General features: G+C 57.5%; 1 protein-coding gene across 8 annotated transcripts in view; it reads right to left on the reverse strand.

The window, feature by feature from the left end:
- Nucleotides 1-16,160, reverse strand: part of SLC45A4 (solute carrier family 45 member 4) — an 82,655-nt gene that overhangs the window by 18,123 nt on the left and 48,372 nt on the right. The window lies entirely within an intron of this gene.

Here is a 16,160-nt window from a genome sequence, read left to right on the forward strand (position 1 = left end):
CCCCCCCCCCCCCCCCCCCCCCCCCCAAGGGTCCCCTCAAGATCAGGGACAGACGGGAAAGCGGTCAGTTCGTTCATCAGGGGTTTCCTGTGGGTCGATTATAAAGAAGGTTAGAGGGTTGCCCAGGAGGCTCTCTGGGGCTCACTGTGCCACGTCAGAACAAGTTACTTTGTTTGTTTAAATTTTTTTCTTAATGTTTATTTATTTTAGAGAGAGAGACAGAGCATGAGTGGGGGGGGGGTGCAGAGAGAGAGGGAGACACAGAATCCAAAGCAGGCTCCAGGTTCCGAGCTGTCACCACAGAGCCCAATGCGGGACTCGAACCCACGAACCACGAGATCATGACCTGAGCCGAAGTCGGAGGCTTAACTGACTGAGCCACTCGGGCGCCCCAGAACAAGTTACTTTGGACGAAGGCAGGACTTCAGAAATTGTGTCCTTCAAACTTACCCAGGGCTCCACTAAATTCCAGCACTCTCTGAATGATCTTTCTTCTGGTAAAACAAGCACTCTCCAGCCCCTGTGCTGGCCCTGAAGCTAGCTGTTTCCAGGGAATAAATGTGCACAGCCTGCCCCACCCCCCAACCCAGCCCCACACCAGGGGCTCCCGACACCTCCGCGTGGGGGGCGCTGGTCCTATTTCAAACAAGGATGAGACTCATCAGCCTGGCTGGATGTGCTTGGTGGGACACTGAACCTCTGGAAAGTTAGGGGCGCAAGCCTCCCACTGCCCGGAACCCCTCGGGAGCACCTCCTACTGACACAACCGCCTCATGGCTCTAGAAAACATAATGCAGAAGCCTCTTCATGATGGCACAGCCAGGTCACCTGAGTTTTACAAGAAACCACAACGCACTTGGCCTAAGACTCCAGAAGCTTCCTGCAGTGCACAAGACGCACGGCGTACCCCACAGCCATGCCCGAGCTCCCGGGTCAGGTCAGCTGCAAGTTGCGGCCACCTCTCACAGCCACATGGCTTCCAGAAGCCAACGGCCACCCACTGAGACGTCCCAGGCCTGGAAGGAGGGCAAAGATTCTTCACGGGAGAAGGGGCAGGCTCCGCTGAGCTCCAGAGGGACATGTGGGCTCTGCAGCCCGAGGCTCTGGGAGCACCCGGCCTTGAACACCCTGTCCCCCATGTAACCTAGACATACGGACAGAGGTGGGACGTCTGAAGATTCAACAGGAAGACAGAGTGCATAGCTCAGTACCTGGCACGGGGCCGCTCCAAACACGAGCGTCCCTCCCGTGTCCCTGCAGCCCTGTCAAGCTCTCAGGGGGGCAGGGAGTTTAAGATGCTGGGAGGACACCTCGAGAGCTCAAGTTCTCTGGGAGTCCACTTGCTCTCAGGAAACGGGACATATGGGTGCCGGCCAGCCGGCCGGCCCTGCACACAGTGTGAGTCCTAAACCTACTCCTTGAAATCAGCCTCCCTGGGAGGGGACCATTTCTGGAACAGGAAGCTCCCGTGTGCCTCCGCTGCTGCAAGGGAACGTGGGTCACCCCGGGAGCACCCAGCCCTTTGTCTGGAAGGCCCGTGGGAAGACAGTCGGGCGCCTGGAAGACACCCGCCACTGACCTGGCAGCCCCATGTACCCACGGGATGCACCCCGAGTCATAGACAAACACGGCTGAGGGCAGCTCGGGGGCCCAGTGTGGGCCCAGTTCCCAGAGGAAGGCCGGGCGGGGGGCTGGAGGGGCAGAGCCGAAGCCAAGCCCCCCTCTTCTGGGAACCACTCCCCTCCCCCCGCCCCGAGCATGTTCTCAGACGCTCCACCGTGGACCACAGCGGCCCCCCACCGGGCTCCCTGGCCTCCTTCTGTGAGACCAGACGCCTAAAAAGTTTCATGCCTAGGCCATGGGGACACTGACGTTTTCCTTAATTCCTGGAAGAAATTGGCCCGAAAAATGGTAACAGGGCGACCACATGCCCCTGTGCGGGCAACAGGTGAGTGACAGGGACCCAGGCACTGTGGTAGGCACCTCCGGCTCCAGGAGGACACGGAGGGGTTTCCAGCAGCTCCTGGGGCCTCGCTGTAGTCGCCTCGAGGATGGGACAGCGACACCTGGGGGCTGAACGAAGGCAGCGGTGCCTGCAAGTCGAACACAGACTGTCGAAACAAGATGCTGTCAAGTGGAGTTTTTAAAACCAAGAAGTAGACACTGCAGCTCACTGGAGGCTGAGAAGCACCCTCAAGGTCACGAGAACAGCCCCCACCACAGACAAACCCAAGGACTGCAGGCCTGCACATCGAGCTCGCAGGCGCGGGGCCCGGCCACCGTGGGCTCAGCGTGGGCTCAGCGTGGGCTCAGCGGTCCGGGCCCGGCCCCCCAGCAGCACTCAGCCTCAGGCGGGCCGGCCCAGCCTGCTCCAGAGAAAAGGACCAAAGGAAAACACGGAGCCACATCACGTCCCACACTAGCCAGCCTCGTCCGGGACCTCCGGGGACTGAAAGGTAGCAGGTGAGGCGAGGCCCAGCGAGGAAGGCAGGCTCTGGCGTGAGGCCCCTCCCCACCGTGACATCCGCCTCCTGTTACCACCCTCAGCGTCCCACGTGGCCTGGCCTCCCCACCTATACCTGCCGTTCACCACGAAAGGCTTCCCAAAGCAGTCGGAAAACACGCCAGCTACGAGCCCAGGTCCCGAACAGACGGGACAGCTTGCCTCTAGAAAACTCCCCTCCGCGTGGCCACGACTAGGGCCTTGACAGACTGGCCTCCTGACGGTGCTCGTCCGGCTCCCCACACCGGGCTCGGTTCAGAGGCCTCCTCCCAGCAGCTAGCTTCCCGGGGCGCTGCCGTGTGGGGGCCGGCCCTCTAAGCGCCGGCCTGCCCTCTGGCAAGGACAGGAGGGTGCACACCGCCTCGCCTCCAGTGAAGGCGAAAGGCCGGGGCCCAGAGACACAGGCGACCCGCGCACTCTGGCTCCGCTCTCTGGACCTGCGGAGGCCGGGGTCCCGCCCCGCGGGAGCACCTGCCAACACCAGTCGGAAGGAAACCAGCAGCGGGGCCCCTACTCTGCTCAGACACCACCCCCACCTTGCAGGAGATGCTCGTGAGCCCCGTCTATAAATCCTGAGTGTCAGGTCACAGCAGCACAGAGAAAAAGCACCCAAACCCACAACGCGGCTGCGTCTACACAGCCCGCACATTCAGCTTGGCCCGGTTAAATCCTGCTTGGCTGTCACAACCTGGCAAGTGTGGACAGAATATGGGGAAGCGAAGGCCTTCCGCTCCCCCCGCGGGGGCTCTCCGGGACGGCTAGTAACTGATGAGCAAGCTACGGGCCCGGGGCCTGCTGTGACAACAGGGAAGTGTTCGGAGCCCGGGCCTCCCCGGGGCTCGCGGAACAGGAAGAGCGTGGGGCGCAGCACAAAACTGCTGCTGGGTCAAAACTACCACCAAAACAGGCAGCAATTGTCCTTAGTCATGGTTTAAAATGACAGCAAAATGTACACAGGTGTAAGTCTAAGAGGAACTTAAAGTAGAACGTAACTTGGCTAAAAGTGAGAAATGCCGGACCCCCCACCCCTCCACCAGCCCCCGTCCTGCTCTGCCCGCGACTCCGGCTGGGAAATGCAGGCCCACGGGCGGGCAGAGCCAGCTGAACCGACCACGGAGAGTCCCCGCCGGACTCCGCCCTCGTCCAGCCCTGGTCACCGCAAGCTGAAATTCGGATCTTCAGTCTCTCCACCCCGTTTTCCATTCTGTGACCCACCGACCTCCGTCCAGAGTTGCAGATGCAGCACTTGTAACAAAGTTACTTTGGATTCTCAACGTCATACTGAGCTTTCTGTGATGTCCCCAAATAGTTCACAAGCTGGAAGATACATCCATATCCATTCTTCATTTAAATGGGGGACAAGGGGCGCCTGGGTGGCGCAGTCGGTTAAGCGTCCGACTTCAGCCAGGTCACGATCTCGCGTCGGGCTCTGGGCTGATGGCTCAGAGCCTGGAGCCTGTTTCCGATTCTGTGTCTCCCTCTCTCTCTGCCCCTCCCCCGTTCATGCTCTGTCTCTCTCTGTCCCAAAAATAAATAAACGTTGAAAAAAAAAATTAAAAAAAATAATAATAAAAAAAAAAATAAATGGGGGACAAACCGGGGCGCCTGGCTCAGTCAGTTCAGCATCTGACTTTAACTCAGGTCATGATCTCACGGTTCATGAGTTCAAACCCCGCATGGGGCTCTGTGCTGATTCTCTCTCTCTCTCTCTCTCTCTCTCTCTCTCCCTTTCTCTCTGCCCCTCCCCTGCTCTCTCTCTCTCTCTCCCTCAAAATAAATAAATAAACTTTAAAAAAATTGTTAAGCCTCTCTGGGATTCTCCTATTTTTTTTGATACATGTTTAAGGAAAATGCTGCACATTTACAGTGCTTCCCTTGCGAAGTCAGCCTTGAACACCCCTCTGGAGACAATCAGGAAGACACTCAGCTGTGCTCACCTGAGGAGCACACGGGTGCCACAGGTCACCCCAAACCCACACTCGGGGAGTGGGGCCGCCTGGTGGCTTATGTTTTCAACACGTTTGTAATGTTTGGTTAAGATGGATTTAACTTCTTTTTGGCTTTCGCTGTGAAGTTCAACCATCATTTTCTGAGGAACGGCTAGCTTCGCTTCTTCCGTCCTCTTGGACCGCGTGTGCATATGCTCCGCGTACAGTCACCACAGTTTTGAGAACCAGTCTGCTAAGTCTGGAAACGGCGATGGTATGTCGCCTACTATTAAAACTTCTATGGGGCGCCTGGGTGGCTCGGTTGGTTAATTAAGTGTCCGGCTCTTGATTTCAGCTCTGGTCATGATTTCAGAGTTCGCTGAGTCCAAGCCTCATGTCCAGCTCCACACTGAGCCTGCGTGGGCTTCCGTCTCTCCTCCTCTCTGCCCCTCCCTGATCACGCACAAGTGTGCACGCGCGCACACACACGCTCTTTCAAAAATAAACAAACAAACAAACAAGCCCTCTAAAAACCTCCTGCCTTACCAGTGCTCATATGCTCAATACTGAAGAAAGGCGGAACTGCCCAGGTTTCTCTGTAAATAACCTCCTTGGAGTGGCACTTAAGGTCTCCTGTGATCTGACCCCTGCCTCCCAGAGGTCAGATCTCGGCTCACATCACTCACTCTGCAGTGAGCCTCCACCCCTGTGCCACTGGGCACGCCACACTCTCTACGACTCCCCCCACAAGTCACAGCCCAGAATGCGCTGACTCACCCTTGCTTCACCCACTGACCTCTACTTACTCTTTGCAACAAGGAGGCCCAGTGTCTCTCCACGGCCTGCTGACTTCCTGTCCCCTGTGCCCGGGAGGGCAGCCTCCTGTCTTTGCTGTTCCCATGCTTGCCTTCAACAGGGCAGGCCACAGCTAGTCCCCTAACTGTCCTTCCTAACCTTGCTCCTCCGACCCATCAATCACAACCCTCACCAGGCCCTGGCGGAGCACCCAGCACGGGCACGCCCTGGAGCCCGGCTCATTGGACAGATCGCGCCTCCGTGCGGGCCTTCCCTGATCTGGAAACATCTGATCCCCGGAACCAGGGCTCCGGCGTTGCGCATTTACTCCCAAACCCCTGACCTCAGCCAACTGTCGTGGCCACACGGCCTCAGCTCCGTGCGACTGTAACCCGGCCACCGCGGCGGCGGTCTCCACGCTGGGGCCGGGCCCAGCACCAAGCAGGCAGGCGCTCCGTGGGCGCTGAGCAAAGAGGAACAGGCTTCATAACTCCTTGGGAAAAATGACCACAGCTGACGTTTCATTGTTTCTAAAATAACAATGATCTGAAACACAAGGAAATCCCGACTTCCCAATCCAAACAAAACAGTCTTACACAGAGTTTTTCAATTATTTTGGTCAAAATTCAGGAGATTCTCACCAGCTCCCGCCTACGTACACGCCTTTCCTTCTGGCACGTGGCCTGTTTCCACAGTCCGTGAGGACGGTGCTCCGGGGGCACGGTGAGGGTCCCCTGACCCCGGGGGGGCGGGGGGGGGGGTCTTTCCCGGGAGTCCCAGGCGAGGACAGCATGCCCGCGGGTGGTGGAATTCTCCAGCACTGGAGAGCGCAGGCAGTCAGCCGTCTCCAAGCCCGGGCCCTGTGCCACCCTTCAGGCTTCCTCAGTCTCGCGTCAGCAGGAAACCCAGTGTTTAGCTGGACGTTCTGTGGGGCCCGTCCTATTTTTTTCCACATTTTGAAAACTGTGGTAAAAGACAGATAATACTGACCGCTTGACTCGTTTCGCGGCGTGCGGTTCGGGGACGTCGGATACGGTCGCGCTGCCGCACAGCCATCGCCGCTGTCCGTCCGCCCAGCACGCTTTCATCTTGCAAAACCCAAACTGTCCCCATTAATCACTAACGCCCAGCCCCCCCCCGCCCCCGTCCCCCACCCTCCATTCTGTGTCTCTATGAACTGGACCCCTCGGGGTCCCTCAAAGAAGGGCAATCACGCAGGATTTGTCCCTTTGCATCTGGATTGTTTGCTTAGACTAACGTCTTCGAGGGGCTGTCCAATTTCAGGCATCCACCGTCCTCGCCCTCCCTGCCTCCAGCGCCGCGGCCCACCCTGCGGGCGACGCTGGGTGCGCCTGCCTCCTCGCTCGGTGAAGCTCCTGGGGTGAGGGGAGGGCACTGAGCCCAGCACTCCCCACTCAGGGAACAATCAAGCCCTAGACGCCTGTGCCCCACATCCCAGCTGGGAGCGGCCTGGGCTCGCCTCCCCCCCAACGAGGCGGGATGCTAGACGCTGGGTGCACACACCGGGGACAAAACCCAGGGGGCGCTGTGGGGGGCCGGCCGACCTGCCTCTGCCCTTGGGGCCCTGCAGACCCGCAACCACAGATAAGCCAAGGGTTGAGCCAAGCGCCAGGAAGGACGCCCAGAGAGCCTGCTCATAAAGTCCCCCCAGGCTTGTACCGCATCAGTTTCCACTGATCCGAGAGCTGTCAGATAAGGAGCCTCAACAACCTGAAGGGGGGGGGGGGGCTGCACCAGGACTGATGGTCTTCCAGCTGTCAGAGAAAAACCAGAGAGTGGAATGCAGAATTAAAACCCACAAACTCCAACCTGCGCTCTGCCTAAACAACAGACCCTCTATGCGGGGGAGGTTCCCACACACCACCCAGGGCTTCCTGCCCACGGTGACAGGGAGGGTCCTCGTGCCCCGGTGCTGGAGGGCCTGTGCACATGACCTCAGATGGGCTGACGGGTGCACACTCACGTATAAGCTGGGCAGCTGGTCTCCTGGCCCTGGGTTCTGGGCCCCAGACGTATAGCTCCTGCCTCTGCTACCTGCCCATTTTCCAGGTGCTCAGGGACAAGACCTCCAGCTTCCCCAAGCTATCACTTCTTCAGGCTGACATGGCCACCTGATTCTTCGAAATATGCCTCAAATGACACCACTCCGACCCCAGCCTCTATGTGCATTCTGCCAACCAGTGTGCCCACACCTCAGCAGAAGCAAGAGTCCATGGGGCGCCTGGGTGGCGCAGTCGGTTAAGCGTCCGACTTCAGCCAGGTCACGATCTCGCGCTCCGTGAGTTCGAGCCACGCGTCGGGCTCTGGGCTGATGGCTCAGAGCCTGGAGCCTGTTTCCGATTCTGTGTCTCCCTCTCTCTCTGCCCCTCGCCCGTTCATGCTCTGTCTCTCTCTGTCCCAAAAATAAATAAAACGTTGAAAAAAAAAATTAAAAAAAAAAAAAAAGAAGCAAGAGTCCAGGCCAGCACCGGGGCATCTGACGCGACTCCTCTCGTGTCCTGGGGGTCGGCTGTCTAGGTCCCGAGGTGAGTGGGGCCCTAGTGGATTTCTGCAGGGCCCCCCTTGAGCACCACGGACACTACAGCTTGCGTGAACTGGGGCAGGTGTGCCTTAGAAACGCCTCCTGCACAAAGGAAACGGGATAGCTGGCTGCTGGGTCTGCTTTTTCAAAATAGGAAAACCAACCAAGAGTGCTATCAACAAAAGGCCCCGGGCCACCGGTACCTTCAGACAAAATACAAAGGTTTCACTGGACCCTTTCGAAGGGAACTCCTAGAAAGGCGGCAAGTGCGTTTGAAATGGAGAGAGTACACCGTTAAGATAACCTGCCACCTCCGAGGCAACAGTCGCTGCCCAGGTCTAAGCACACCTGTTGGGAGCTCCAAGTTGGATGCATCTTGCAGGAAACACAGGAACACGACCTGTTCAACAACACACGAGCTCACTCAAGGAGGACGCAGGAGGTACACGTGGAGTCCATCCACGCACACACGCGCGTGCACGCAAGGTAACCGGATGCGTTTTCACTTTGGATGCAGCGTGACCCTGTCTCTCCGTTCTCACGGGCGCTGCATCCTGCCGACTGCCAACCTCACACTGAGAGTCAGCGGCACTGGCTGGCAGCGGCTGCAGGACAGGGCACGGGGCTCCCCCAAGGGCAGGGCACAGATCCGACGGGGTCATGTTCCGACTGCCGCCTGGGCCAGCACCGCCGCCAACATCCCCCTCCCTGAACAATCCAGGGTGTGGAAGAAAATAACTAGCACTTAAAGCACTCAGACTTCAAATGTTTTCCTTAAGGCAGGCTGTTAAAGGGTAGTCTTTTCCCACAGGAAGAAAAGGTGGGCTTCGAATAACAACAAATCATAGCCTGGGAATCCTGGCTCACGTTAAGCTACAATGCAAAGGGGGGAAGCCTGGGGTTTTTTTATTAGCAGACATGCAAAGGCCGCACATCAAGCTTTACCCTGCATCCTGGACCAAGTAGAGAAGACGAAACCTCACTTTCCCCACGAATTAGGATCTTGTAATGACAACCCAGTTCTGACTCATTAGTCAAACTGAGAGGCCGCAACTTTTATATGACTTTCCTCTTCCCTGGAGGAGACACCCTAAAGCAAGAGGCAAACCACGAGGTGGGGAGACATCGCCTTCCCAGGGAAGGGTGCCGGATGGGAACAGGCCCAGGAGGGGCACGGCCACCTGGTCTTCAGCCAGGGCTGTGCAGGGCTCGGGGACAGGTGCTTCCCCAGGCTTACGGGTCACCGCACGTTTCTACTGGATTCTGACCACCCAGCAGGCGCACAGACCCGCGCATGCGCACACACGCGGCACAGACAGTGCACCTACAGGGCCAGGCGAGCGGAGGAGCGTTCTGCAGCAGCTTCCGGGGCAGCCCCTCCTGCGCCCGCAGACCACGGGGCAGTCCCTCCTTCCGAGAAGGGCTGAAGCCGCCTCAGCACTAACAAAACAAACACCGGAACACGGCCTTGGAGGTGCCGCTCTGACGTCCTGTATTTGAATCTTTGAGCCCGGGGCCTGAGAATGCAGCTTTAGAAGTCCCCTCCGGGGGCCCCCGGGGGGCTCGGTCAGTTAAGAGACTTCAGCTCAGGTCATGATCTCACTGTTGGTGGGTTCGAGCCCCGCGTCGGGCTCTGTGCTGACAGCTCAGAGCCTGGAGCCTGCTTCGGATTCTGTGTCTCCCTCTCTCTCTGCCCCTCCCCTGCTCATTCTCTGTCTCTTTCTCTCTCAAAAACAAATCATCATTAAAACAAAAGCCCCCTCCAAAAGCTGAACTGTTCAGTAAGTGGGGTGGGTATACAGTGGCTAAGAAACCCGGCTCTTGGACAGCTGAGGAAGGGATGGCAGGGACTCTGAAGGGACCAGGGACAAGCCGCAAGACCGATGGGAAAATCCCAGGAAGAGCGGGGTTGGGCCACCCGGCAAGGCACCAGAGCCACCGCAGACAGGCTTTGTGCTTTGACCTGGAACTGGGATCCTTATCCCAGAAGAACTGCTTTGGATGCGCCTCAGGAGCCACTGCTGGAGACAGCGAGTCACAGAGCCATTGGTCTCGTGTCTTGCCTGTGGGAAGTCTCCGGAAGGAGGCGCAAGAAGCTGGCTCTGCCTCCGGGGATAAACCTGGAGGTTGGGGGCAGGAGGATGGAAATCTCAGGCTGAAAAATTGGGACTCTGGAAATCTGAGCTTGGTGGAAATGCAACTGATTCAAGAGAAATCAAATTTAAATTTAAAGACACCCTCCTCCCGCCCCCCAAAAAAGGGGGTGCCTGGGTGGCTCAGTAGGTTAAACATCCAACTCTTGATTTCGGCTCAGGTCGTGATCCCACAGTCATGGGATGGACACCAGACGGGCTCTGTGCGGAGCATGGGGCCTCCTTGAGATTCTCTCTCTCCCTCTGCCCTTTCGCCCCCTGTTCACACTTGTTCTAAGAAAAAAAAAGGGGGGGTGCCCATGTGGCTAGGTCGGTGGAGTGTCCAACTTCGGCTCAGGTCATGATCTCACAGTCTGTGAGTTCAAGCCCCGTATTGCGCTCTCTGCTGTCAGCACAGAGTCTGCTTCACATCTGCTGTCTCTCTCAAAAATAAACATTAAGAAAAAAGACAGCTTCCCCTGTGAGCAAGGAAGGGTTCAGAACCACAGTGGGCACGGACTGCAGGCTGATCTGGGTGGGCTCCATGGACAGTGCTCAGGGGCTGCTGGTGGACATCTTCCACGGGGAACCGACTGTCCCTTTCATGCCCACGCTGTGCCCTTCTACAGCCGGCTGGACGCCTGGGGCGCAGGGCCGCGAAGGAAGGGTCGGCCCCACACCATCCCTCCGCTGTCCCCGCACCCCATCCACCTCCTCTGCTCCCCACTGAGCTCCCCAATTCAGCAACACCGTGCCAGCACCTGGGAAGGACACTCACTTCTAGTCTAGAGCCCCCTTTTAGAGAAGGAAGCAGTTGTTTGAGACCTGACGTTTTACCCAGCCAGGTAAGCAGGGACAGCAGCTTTCCTTGGCAGAACTTTCGCGTGCTGTGGTGCTCTTTCCATTTACCTGGTGTTCAGGAGCGCACGTCCCTGGAGAGCCACAGCCACAGCCACAGCCACAGCCACAGCCACAGCCACACACACACACACACACACACACACACACACACACACACACAGTTTAGAGCGTTTGGATTTAAACTGGCACTTATTAAACTTCTTCACCTCTTGTGGAAAAAGTTTGGCATCTGACTCCCCAGCAGGTCCCCGCGGCAAATGCGCAGGCCGAGGGTCCCGTCCTTCACAGAATGACACGAGGACACATGGGCTCCATCGTCATGGAAACCGAGCAGTCTCGCCAAGTCCATTCCTCACCACACGTGCACTTAGCCGAGATCACAGGAGACAATGCACCACCCAAAATAAAACCCGCAAGACCCACGTTTACTGTGAGAGGAAAACAAAGCTGTGCGGCTGCGAAGGGTGCGTGGGACGACGCCTGGAAGGCCCCCTACTTCTAGGGGATCCAGCCCACGTGACAAACAGAATGTATGGAGCAAAACAAATACCGGAGTTATAATCCTTCCAATTTCTCCAATCTGGGACTGCAACCGGCCAGCCCAGCTGGCTTCCACACTACACCATGGACGTGCCTGGCTACCGGCTGGGACATTTCGACACCGCCTTCCTACACGGGACGTTCAGCACAGGAAGGAAAAGCCGCAGTGGAAGGTGGGGAATCCAGCATCGAGAACAGACCGACAGACCATCGCCCTCCGCCGCACCGGGACCCGGGAACAGACACCGGTTCCATAAAAGAACGTGAAGTTCTCGCAAGAATGAAAGTTTACTTGGTTTGTCGCCTGCTGGAGCTCCAGGGAGTGGTGGCAAGTGCCACCTGGTCACTGGGTCGCTGGTCCATGCGGCCACGCCCACTCAGCTTCCCCGGGTATTTGGGAAGCCGCGGCACCACCCATGGGGCCAAGCTTACACCGACAGACACACCAGGAAGGACGCTTTCACCTTAAACGTGGGTCCCAATGGCCATCGCTTACTGGACTTTAAAACGCGGAGATGCACTGCAGACCCGGGCTGCCTGGGTCCCAGACCAGGGGACGGGAGCCCCTCCCAGGGGAGGACATGAGTCCTTGTCAGGTGTCTCCCTGCGCCCCTAACATCTGCCAAGCCCATCTGGCTGGCTTTCAGAGGACCTGTTCAGATCCCGCTGACAAATTCAACTATGACAGTTATTACTTCAACAAAACAGAAGGTACGTTTGTGAAAAAGCCACCACTCTTCGGGATGCCACAGAATTACGTCAGGCCTAAAAAAACACCAGAAGGGCTGGCTTCCGGCAACAGGTGCGCCGCGCCCGGGTGCCCAAGACAGGGAGAGCCCGGACTGAGGACGCGGACACCTCGCAAGCAGGGCACTATGGAGCTGCTGGGCCAATCGGGGCAACCGCTGGCTGGAGAGGCACGCTCCGGTGTCCCCCTGATGGGGCACGGCCCCCCGAAGATGGGAAGAACTCCACGGCTCGCTCCGAACCATCTCTGCGGCCTCAGATCAAGAGCACGCGGCAGTGCTCTCCTCGCCTCCCGGAGAGAGGCCTGCTTGTCCTCAGTGGCCACCGGCACGGACTTCCATGCGGTGGACAGCCAGCAGGGAAGGGACAAACCCTCCCACCTTCGCGCCGTCAGGGACCACGGTAAGAATCATCACGGGCATCGGCACGGTCATTCCCCCGGGGACACCGCGCACAGGATACATCCTCTGAGCACCAAGTCACAGCCACCTTTGCCACATCTGTCCTCTCTGCTGGGAGGAGTGGGTGGAGGGCACTGTGTCGTCTTTTTTTTGGTTTGTTTTTAAGTTTATTTTGAGAAAGAGCGTGCACGCACAGGAGCTGGGGAGGGGCAGAGGGAGAGAGAGAAAGAGCGAGACAGAGACAGAGCGAGACAGAGAGAATCCCAAGCAGGCTCCATGCTGTCAGCACAGAGCCCGGTACGAGGCTCGATCCCAGGAACCATGAGACTGTGACCTGAGCCGAAATCGAGAGTCAGACGCTCAACTGACTGAGCCCTCCAGGCGCCCCACCATGTCTCCCCTCTGTGTTGGGGACGCCAGCCCTGTGGTTCACGAGGTCCCCCACACCACGGACCCGCGGTGCCAGGCAGGAAGGCCAGGAGGGGTTGAAAGGCCCACGCAGAGGGAGAAGCTGGCATCACCCGACGACGACACGGAGCAGCTCCGTGGGGCACCCGGCTCAGCAGCCGCAGCAAACAGAAGGGAAGGGCCCCCGTGGTCACAAACCGGGCAGGGCTGTGGCCAAGCCCGCGGCTCCCACCGTCAGGACAACAGAACAGCACGCCAAGTATGCGGAAACATTTGCCAGACGCTCCGGGAGACCGAAGGACGCCCGTCTCCCCGCCAGCGGCTCAGCTGGGCTACCTGAGACTCTTGGTCCCTGCTCCATCCTGGGGGGCCCCCAACTGAAGCAGGTGCACCCGGGGTGTCCCAGGGCCACGGGGAGGCTCCATTCGGGGGCAGACACGCGCTGACGCTAACACCTAGCTCCAAGAGGCCCCTTCCCCGGAGAGCCCCAAGTCCTCACCCACGCGCCAGACAGCCGGGCGGCCGGGCCTCGGGCTCGGACGGGCGGGCGTGCGGGGCAGGGCAGCTTCGTCCCCAGCAAGTCCACCCTTCGGCAGACGCAGAGTGGGTGGCTCCACGCCGGGCGTGGGGGAAGCGTGAACCTGCCCCGAGGGGGATCACGACGGCGGGTGACCTGTGGGAACACGCGAGGAAGGGTCCCGGGTGCCCACGGCGAGTCTGCGGACAGCTGGGCATCCCCGCAGGCGTGAGCTCTAAGAGGCCAGATAAATGAGCCTGGCCGTGCCTCGTCACATCTATACCGCCACCTGCAAGTGGGCAGGACACGTGCGGGAGTGGCCCGGCGTGAGTCACCTGGCGGGCGGAGCTGGACACCCAAGGGGCTCAGGGCGGGGAGAGCGGACGAGGTTAAGCGCCTCAGACAGTCAGACTCCAGTCCAAGCGCTTCATCCACACCAGCTCCGTGGGCCGTTTCAGAGAAGGCGGTGTGGGGACCCGCAGAGGTACTTAAGGCTACAGAGACGCAGACCGCAGCACAGGCTCCTCCGACAGCCAGCAGCTGGCTGGAAGGCTCCCCCCACCCCACCACCACAGAGGGTCAGGAAATCTGCGCCCCGTGAGCAAATCATGCAAATGAAAAGCCAGAAACAGCCTTGCACAGAGCAGCTAAGCAGTCACACTCCCACAGCCCAGGTCCAGAGCTAGCTTCCCTGAGCCCCTTAGCTCTCGCCTTCCCGGGGGGGGCGGGCTCTGAATTCCACAGCATCCGGCCTCTCCACAGCCAAGTTCAGCTTCTACAGGCATCAAAGGTACCCCGAGACAGACAGCTCAGAGCACACTGGGTCCCAAGGCCCGGACCCTCATCTAACCCAAGCTGGTGTTTTACAGAGAAGAGCACAGCCCCAGGGCGGCCAGCTGGGAGGAGGGGCAGAGGAGACAAAGGGGCCCAGGAACCAGCCTTAGGCCAGGGGACCAACCCCAAGGTTGAGGAGGGGTGGAAGGCCCTTCCTGGGCACAAGAGCTCCGTCTGCGGGCTGGGTCAACAGCCACCGGGTCGCAGGACGGCCTCGAGGTAACAGGCCGTGAGCGGGCACTTCTCCGCGGGGGGCCACTGCTGCACCTGTGCCACTCGCCGGGTTTCGTGTGCAGTTGGGCCACCGCTTCTGGCATTTTAAGGACAGAGGATGACGCACTCAACACAGACGGCATCAGCTTAACAACCTCAGAAAGCTGCCAAAGAGGAACGACCACACCCTCAATTAGCTGCTCCTGGACGAAAACCACTTTCTTCCCAAGTTTTATGAACTCACTTACTTCTCATAGTTTCCAGTGATCTTCCAGGGGAAGTCCTCAGAGTTGGGGAAATCAACCTTATGAAAGATTTGCCATCATCTGATATTTTAAAACACGAATTAGAACGTAAGCTTCTGTGTCAAGATATTTATCACTACAAGCACATTTCTTCCAAAGCACTTACACACTGTCTCACATGAAGAGTATTTTAGAGGTAATGGGGAAAATACTAAATGTTCTAGGGGCACCTGGCTGGCTCAGCAGGTGGAGTGTGAGACTCTTGATCTCAAGGTTGTGAGTTTGAGCCCCACGTGGGGTGTCAAGATTACTTAAATAAAAAAATCTTAAAAAAAAAAAAAAAAAAAAATATATATATATATATATATATATGCTAAATGTTCTAAACTGAAAGGGGTGAAACACTGTAGTCAAAAACCTTAACAGAGCCCACATCCTGGTTAGCTATTGCCTCGTAACAAATCACGTGCCATACAGTGGCCGAGAACATTTGCTATCTCAGTTTCTGTGGGTCAGGAACCCAGGCACGGCTCGGCTGGGTGGTCTGGCTCAGGGGCTCTCCCACGGCCACAGCTGTCTCAGGGCTTGGAGGGGTGGGAGGCGGAGATCGGCTGCTATGCTCACCTGCTTGACTTACGCAAGGATTCCGTTTCTTGCAGGCTCTGGGACCTAGAGCCTTTAGTCCTCGCTGGCTGCTAGCTAGAGACTCCCTCAGTTCCTGGCCACATAAATCTTCCTGAGAACAGTGATTCAGCAAAGGAGACAAGCCACAAGGGCGAAAGAACCGGCCTTCTGACCAGACAGAAGCCACACTCTTCTGTGATCTAGTTACAGAGGGGACATCCACTCATTGTTGCCATATTCTATCGGTTAAAAGAGAAACCTCAAGAGAAGATTACAGCAGGCCAAGGAAACCAGGTTGGTGGCGGGGGGGGGGGGGGGGCCGCGGGGGGCCATCTCAGAGTCTACTGACCATTGCAGGTACCCCGGGGCTTTGGGATCCCATTTACACTCCTCCTGAGCCCTCTCTGCAAATTTATTTATTATAAATAAGATCATTTCTAACAAGTGACTTATTAGAAATGATTTTATTGGGAAGGAGAAATTTATTTTTTTTTTTAATTTTTTAAAATTCTTTATTTATTTTTAAGAGAGACAGAGAGACAGCACCAGCAGGGGAGGAACAGAGAGACAGGGAGACACAGAATCCGAAGCAGGCTCCAGGATCTGAGCTGTCAGCACAGAGCCCGATGCGGGGCTCAAACTCACAAACCACGAGTTCATGACCAGAGCCAAAGTGGGACGCTTAACCGACTGAGCCACCCAGGCACCCCGGGAAGGAGAAATTTAAAAAACAATGTGTTAAGCTTGACCTTAAGAACCCAGAAAGAGAGTAAATTAAAACCAAAGTATGCAGAAGAAAAAATGAAGAACATAAATTAATAAAATAGGAAATGGACAAATAGAGAAATCAATGAAATAAAAAGCTGAGTT

The sequence above is a fragment of the Herpailurus yagouaroundi genome, unplaced genomic scaffold, assembly GCF_014898765.1.
Source record: "Herpailurus yagouaroundi ecotype Mexico unplaced genomic scaffold, PumYag 186, whole genome shotgun sequence".
Classification (NCBI taxonomy): domain Eukaryota; kingdom Metazoa; phylum Chordata; class Mammalia; order Carnivora; family Felidae; genus Herpailurus; species Herpailurus yagouaroundi.